This window comes from Lepidochelys olivacea (assembly GCF_965140295.1).
Source record: "Lepidochelys olivacea isolate rLepOli2 genome assembly, chromosome: 8".
NCBI classification, from domain to species: domain Eukaryota; kingdom Metazoa; phylum Chordata; order Testudines; family Cheloniidae; genus Lepidochelys; species Lepidochelys olivacea.
Window position 1 is genome coordinate 22489199 of NC_140418.1, and position 7808 is coordinate 22497006.

The 7808-nt window shown below is 50.8% G+C and overlaps 1 pseudogene across 1 annotated transcript; it reads left to right on the top strand.

The window, feature by feature from the left end:
* Positions 1 to 3028: 3028 nt before the first annotated feature.
* On the top strand, positions 3029 to 7345 carry LOC311525660 (sulfate transporter pseudogene; annotated as a pseudogene). Its single transcript, XR_014714709.1, has 2 exons — positions 3029 to 3646; positions 4629 to 7345. The product of XR_014714709.1 is annotated as a sulfate transporter pseudogene (transcript).
* The last annotated feature ends 463 nt before the right edge of the window (positions 7346 to 7808 follow it).

Genomic DNA, 7808 nt, shown 5'->3' on the forward strand with positions numbered 1-7808 from the left:
GCATAGAGCCATGTGGAAACTGGAATTTCCGATTTGTTCTGCTCCGAATCAAAACAAAAACAAAGAATTTCAAAAATTTTTGACCAAAAAATCATTTTGGGACAGTTGAAACATTTTGTCTGGATTTTGACTTTTTTATTTTATTTTAATAGACTCATAGACTTTAAGATCAGAAGGGACCATTGTGATCATCTAGTCTGACGTGCATGTTGCAGGCCACAGAACCTCACTCACCCACACCTATAATAGACACCTAACCTCTGGCTGAGTTGCTGAAGTCCTCAAATCATGGTTTAAAGACTTAGTGTTACCGAGAATCCATCATTTACACTAGTTTAAACCTGCAAATGACCCATGTCCCATGCTGCAGAGGAAAGCAAAACTCTCCCTGCATGGGTGTCAGGTATCAAAGGCCAGAGAGAGCTAAATCTCCTCTAACCCAGCCTGTGGCCCTGCCCATGCTCTGTCCTGAGGCCCCTCCCTCTCACCCAAAGCCAGGGGAGGCTCAACTCTGGCCAGCACCCTGGAGCTGGGACTTGGTTGGTGACCAGCAGGCAGCCCAGACCAGTGGGTGGCTCAGGGCTGGCTGGCAACCTGAGGCTGCTTGGGGCTGGCTGGCATGGCTGAGGTGGTTTGGGGCCAACTGGCATGGCTGGGGGTCGGTCCAGCGCTTGGGGCCGGCTGGTGTAGTCCGGGGCTTGGGCCAGTTTGGCCGGGGCTCCTCCAGCTGCAGTGGATGGGAGGGGAGTGGTTCTTGTGAACGAGGTGGTGGAAGGAGCGGGGCCTAGGGTGGAAGGGGTGGGGCTGCGGGGACTAGCCTCCCTGAAGGGGTGGTTGCAATGCCGCCCCTACCATCCAGGGTCTCTGTCAATCTGACACAAGGGAAAATTCCTTCCCAATCCCAAATATGGTGATCCGTTAGACCCTGAGCATGAGGGCAAGACCCACCAGCCAGACACCTGGGAAGTAATTCTCTGTAGTAATTCAGAGCCCACCCCATCTAGTGTCCCGTCACTGGCCATTGATAAAAGAAAATTCTAGATGAGAAGTCTTTCAAAATGAAAAATCAAGATGCTCCATTCTGAAACTGTTGGCCATTATGTTTGGGTCTTATTGAAATGCTTCTTTTCAACTCCCCCCTCCCTCTCCCCACTAAATTTCCTCAAAATCGACACGTTCCTATGAGAAATTTCAGTTGCAATGAAATGACATTTTCTCATGGGAAAATAAAATGTTGTACAACCTCTGTTGCTACGTTTGCAACAAGAATTGGGCCTGATTCTCCATTGCCCTTCACCTTGGATAGTCATTTACACCAGCAGCTATTGCAGGGGTCGGCAACCTGTCAGAAGGGGTGGGCCGAGTCTTCATTTATTCACTTTAAATTAAGGTTTCGCGGGCCAGTCATACATTTTAACGTTTTTTAGAAGGTCTCTCTCTGTAAGTCTCTATATGATATAACTAAACTATTGTTGTATGTAAACAAGGTTTTCAAAATGTTTAAGAAGCGTCATTTAAAATTAAATTAAAATGCTGATCTTACGCCGCCGGCCCGCTCAGCCTGTTGCCGGCCTGGGGTTCCGTTCACCTAGGCCGTCAGCGGGCTGAGCAAGGGGCTGGCGGCTGGGACCCCAGACCGGCAGCGGGCTGAGCGGGGCCGGTGGCCGGGACCCCAGACTGGCAGTGGGTTGAGCGGCTCAGCCTGCTGCCACTCAGCCCGCTGCCGTTCTGGGGTTCTGTCCGCCGGCTCCTGCCAGCCAGGGTCCCGGCTGCTGGCCCCACTCAGCCCGCTGCCAGTCTGGAGTCCTGGCCCTGCCCACATAGAGTGGGTACCTGCCTTCTCCCTGGTTCTAGCCTATTCTCTTCCTCTCTCTCTGCATTGAGATGAGGGTGGGAGTGTGCTGAGAACAGGGCTGGGGTGAAGGAGCAGGCTTGGGGTTGGGGTGTAGGGTCTGGCCAGGAGCTAGAATGAGGGAGGGGGCTCAGGGTTGGGGCAGGAGATTTGGGTGCGGAGCGCTTACCTGGGCAGCTCCCATTTGGTGCGAGGGGTGCAGGAGCTCCCATTTGGGGCTCAGGGTGGGAGTGCGGATGTGGGGGGTGCAAGAGTCAGGGCATGGGGTGTGCGGAAGCTGGGTATGTGTGGGGGGTGCCGGAGTCAGGGCTGGGGTTGTGGGGGGTGGTGCAGAGGTCAGGACACTGGAATGGGGGGGGTGCAGGGGTGAGGGCAGAGGGCTGGGTGTGTGTGAGGGGGGTGCAGGGGTCAGGGCAGAGGGCTGGGGGGGTGGGCTGGGGTCATGGGGGTGCTCCCAGCCCCCTGCCCAGAGCAGCTCACGGCAGGGGGCTGGAGGGGATATATCCTGATTCCACCCCGCTTCCCCAAGGTCCCTGGAGCAGAGAGCGCACTGCGGCTCTGCTTTTACCTCTCCCCTGCTTTTACCTCTCCCCCTCGGTAGCAAGGGCCATCAGCTGATTGGCCGCAGGGAGAGAGAAGGAGGGGCAGGAACCCAGCACACTGGGGGAAGAGGCGGAGGGAGGGGAGAGTTTGCCTGCCCTGCAAGGAGAGAGTGGTGGGCAGGGGGCAGAAAGAGTGGGCCGGGCAGGATTTTTAGTGGCATGCTGCTGTCTGCCCGGGTCCGGCAGACAGCAGCGTGCCATTAAAAATTGGCTCGTGTGCTGTGTTTGGCACGCGTGCCATAGGTTGCCGACCCCTGGTCTGTTGGATGTAAAATGCAACTATTTTGATGTGGTTGCATTTCAGATTGACTTTGCACTCATTTTGCACTGGTTTAAATGACTACACAAAGTGCAGTGGAAAATCAGGCCCATTATTCAGAATGAACAGATCAACCAGCTTCAGGGAAAGATGATTTTCTAACTGATTTGTGTCAAATTGTTGCCTTGCAACTTGCATTTCTCTTCTTGTGTGTTGTGCATGGCCCCTGAGTCCAGGCAGAGCATACTTATATATACTCCAAAATAAATACCTTAATGAGTATGCCTGCTGTCCTCTCTTAAGCTTCCTGGAGCAATGGAGACTGCCACAACACAGAAGTTTGAGCAGAGCATAGAAACACTGAGCTCCTCTGCACCACAAGATTCATCTTTTCATCACATACATATCAAATTAGAGGAGCATGAGCCCACAAGTCTTAGCACCAAGGAGCTCATCCTGAAGAAAGCCAAAGAAGCTTGCAAGTGGAATCGCCAAACTGTCATCACTTTCTTCCTCAAACTGCTCCCAGTGCTGGAGTGGCTTCCCCGATACAGAATCAAGGAACAGTTGCTTGGGGATGTCATCTCTGGATTACTGGTTAGGATAGTTGCCATCCCACAGTCAATCTCCTACTCCCCCTTATCAAGCCAGGACCCCATCTATGGACTCTACACCAACTTCTTCTGCTCCATCATCTACTTTGTCATGGCCACCTCGCGCCATAATGCTGTCGGGTCCTTTGGTGTCCTGTGCCTGATGATTGGGGAAACCGTGAACCGACGGCTTCGCCTAGCAGGGTATGGAGATGGTAATAGCGGCTCTGCATCGTTAATGAATTCCACATTGCCCAGCAACGGGACAGCCATCTGTGACAGAAGCTGCTATGCAATCACTGTGGCAATTTCCTAAACTTTCCTTGTTGGGCTTTACCAGGTATGGTTCTTTCATTATCATTCTATTCCTCACTGTGGTCTCCCCCACTTAGGAACTGGCCTGAACCAAACACCCCAAAACTTAGGATCTTTACAATCCAAGCCTTGATTCACAACTAAATTTCACAATTAATGACAGTGATACTTAGCGCTGATTGTTAGAAAGGTTCTAACCAAAATGCTTGAGCCAACCATCCTCATGCTTTGGGGGATTTAGAAACCCTGATCCAAATATTTTGAATTTTGGGACATCGGTTTATTTCTCTCCCATATCATGGACCAGATCCTTGTATCTGTTTGAGCTGTATTTGGGGCAGAAGCTAAGATGGGGGAGAAAGTGGGCTATAAGCCCTCTCTCCATGCCCAAGTCCTGGAGCTGGGTTGCCTCCTGGCATAAACTTGGAGCAGTTTTAGAGTTGCTCTGAATTACACGAGCAGTAACCCTGCTTCCTCCCACAAGGACCATTTTGCCAGCAGGGGATTGCTGGAGTGCAGTGTGCTCCAGCTATATCTGCTACTGCCCTTGGCCTGATATTGACATGTCCCCTTCACCAGGGTGGCCGAAAACAGTGAACGTAGAGTTGGCTACATTGAGTTTATTGCAACCTAAGGACTCCCGAGTGCTACCTTGGGCTACTTAATCAGTGCAGTTCTGCCAGAAGAGGGGCTGAGGGTCTGGCCCTACCCTTGGATTCCACGGTGTTTACTGATCACAGTCATTTGCCATCAGGAGATGGTGACAGAGGCTCTGGAGGCCTTTCTGGAGCCACTGGACACAGACAGGCCCTATAATCCTCTCTGGCTAGCTAGCTCTCAGCCTGATGTCAAATAACATTCTCTGTATTATAACAGTTTACTCTTGTGAAAGCCCAGTAGATAAAACAGCCAGTAGCTTTAGAGTGACAGCAAATTGAAACGTTGCCTCAGTCACTCTCTCTTGACTTTAAAACCAATGCTAAGGGTACAACTGGCTCTGTTTTCAGATCCTTCTAGGTGTTTTCTAGCTGGGCTTCATAGCTGTGTACCTGTCAGAACCCCTCCTGAGTAGCTTCGTGACCAGAGCCTTTCTGACCATCCTCACCTCTCAGATGAAGTATCTCCTTGGGTTGAAAATCCCTCGCCACGAGGGGGTGGGATCCCTCATCCTGACATGGATTGAGATCTTCCCGGTACATTCAGAAAACCAACATCTGTGACCTGGTCACCAGCCTGATTGCTTTGGCCGTCATTGTACCAGGCAAGGAGATCAATGTCCGGTACAAGGACAAGATGAAGGCCCCATTTCCTGTGGAGCTGCTGGTGGTCATTGCTGGCACTTTGCTCTCCTATTATTTTAAGTTTGAGAAGCAATACAAATCTGCCATTTGTGGGAGCATCCCCACTGGTTTCCAGAAACCCACCGTACCAGACCTGCACCTGTTTTCCAGTCTCACAGTTGATGCTGTGCCCGTGGCTATCATTGGCTTCGCTACGACAGTCTCCCTAGCAGAAATCTTTGCCAAAAAGCATGGCTAAACTGTCTGGGCTAACCAAGAGATGATTGCCATTGGCATGTGCAATTTGGTCCCCTCTTTCTTTCACTGCTTTGCCACTCTGCAGCCTTGGCCAAGACCCTGCTTAAGGAATCCACAGGATGTCACACCCAAATCTTGGGGCTGATCACCTCCGGGGTGCTGCTGCTGGTGCTGCTGTGGATTGCCCCTCTCTTCTACTCACTGCAGATCAGCATCCTGGGGTGATCACCATCGCCAGCCTTTGGGGAGGCTTGTGGAAGTTTGCTGACACACCAGCATGTGGCGACTCAGCAAGGTGGACACGGTGGTTTGGTGGGTCACCATGCTGGCCTCTTCACTGATCTTGACAGACATTGGACTCTTGGTGGGAGTCTGCTTCGCTCTCCTCTGCATCATCGTCCGCATCCAGAGGCCCAGGGCCACCCTTCTGGGCAAGGTCAGTGATACCGAAATTTATGAGGACCAGTTATAAGCAGCTCAGCAGTATAACCAATGTCAAGATCTTCAGGTTCAATTCCTCCCTTTACTACCCCAACAAGAGCTACTTCAGGAGCTCGCTCTACCAGAAAACTGGGGTGAATCCTGCCATGGTGGCTGCCAAACAACATAAGGCTCAATCCAAGACAAAAGCAAATTTGGGCAGCAGTGACAGCTGCTTCTCCTCCAGGTTTAGCTTCCTCAAGCCTTCAGAGAAAGGAGTCCAGAAGGACCCAACAGCAGCCGCCATTCCGCCAATAGATATGCACACCTTAGTCATTGACTGCGGGGCCATGCAGTTCTTGGACACCGTGGGCCTCAGTGTGCTGAAGGAGATGCGCCATGATTACAAGGAGATTGTCATCCAGGTCCTATTGGCCAATTGCAACCCTTCCATCCGTCACCTGCTCCAGGATGGGGGGTGGGAGAGTGAGACAGGAAATAGTGAGCTGGCCTTCCACAGTGTCCACGATGCTGTGCAGTTCGCGGAGAGTCAATACCAAGAGCAGCAGAAGGACAGTGAGGAGATAGGGGCTGCTTTCCTTGACAATGAGGTTCAGAACATCTCAGAGGACCCCAACATTGAGACAGCTCTATAAGCAGTTAGGGATGGGGGTTGTCTTGAAATTGGGATGGGCCTAGTTTGAGCCTCAGAACCCTTTTAAATCTTCATACACTCAGAGCGAGCAGAACATTCCAAGGGAACATTAGCAGCAAGACAGGGCTAGACTGAACATCTACATCGGCATAGCTACGTCTCTCAGGGGTGAGAACAATCCACGGCCCTGAGAGATGCAGTTTAGCCGACCTAACCCCTGGTGTAAACAGCGCTTCTGTCAACCTACTTACTGCCTCTCATGGAGGTAACCATGAGAGGCGGTAGGTAGGTTGGATGGAGGTGGATTACCTACAGCAATGGGAGAACGCCTCCCACCACTACAGCAAGTGTCTATGCTAAAGCCTGGAGAAACTGTCACTCTTTGGGGCTTGGGGACCCCAGCATGGACAGAAGCTTTTGAGCTGGAAAGGTCTGTAGTTGGTCCCCTCCTCCATCTCTCCAGCATCGAGGTCAGATTATCCCTAGTAAGCATCCAGGCATTTAATATCTCCAGCAAGGGCGACTCCACAACTTCCCTTGGCTGTTTGCTTGCAGGCCCAATCTGTTCTGCTGTTGAGCCTGAATGTTCTCAGCTGCAGCCTAAGCCCTTTCCCCTCCCTCTGCTTTTATTCTTCTTGGCTGATCCTATAGAATTTAGCATTTCTGGGGTTGAGAGATCACAGTAATCAGCAGTAGAATAGCACTGTATTGGTGTGGGAAGATGGGATGATATGATTGTGACGGGTTTCCCGGGATGCAGCCTGGAACTGGAGTATCTCTGAGCTTTCTGTCTCTCCAGCCTGGGTTTCCTTTCATACTGTGATGCTGTTGCTAAGCCACAAACCTCTGTCAGGTACTGTACTTACACAAACATTCACAGACAGGGACACACGCAGCTGAGTTACATGAATGCTTTTGCCAGCCACTTATGAACCAACAATAGAGAGGCTCCAGCCAATTATCCCAGCTCCCCAGCCTAGAACCCCCAGGCTGTACCATCTTGCCTTGGTCAGAAGCCTGACCAAAGTAAGTTTATTACCCAGTCCACCACCTCTGCAAAGGAAAGTGGATGTACACCAGCCCTGAGCAGATTTCCCAAGCATTTGAACCAAAGTGCACTGTTTTAGGTAAAATATAAAACAGATTTATTAACTACAGAAAGATAGATTTTAAGTGATTATAAGTAATAAGCATGCAGATTTTAAGTGATTATAAGTAATAAGCATGAGGTTACCTCAGAAATAAAAGTAAAATCGCAATCTGAGTTCTATAAATTAGACAGGATTTGAATCAAGCAGTCTCTCACTCTGGTAGTTGGTATAGTTCCTTAATACACAGGCTCCTTTCCAGCCTGGGACCACCTCCCCACTTAAGTCTTTTTCCTCCAGATGTGCTTCCAGGTGTTTATTTGTGTGTGGGGGGGAGGGAGGAGTGAGGCCAGGGGATGATGTCACTTCCTGCCTTTTATAGCTTCTTCCAGCTTGCTGGAAAGAGCCTTTGCTATGACGTGGGTCAAGCAGTCTCCATTGTCTATGTGCTATCACTGAGAAGTCTCGATTGTACGTGGTTCCTGG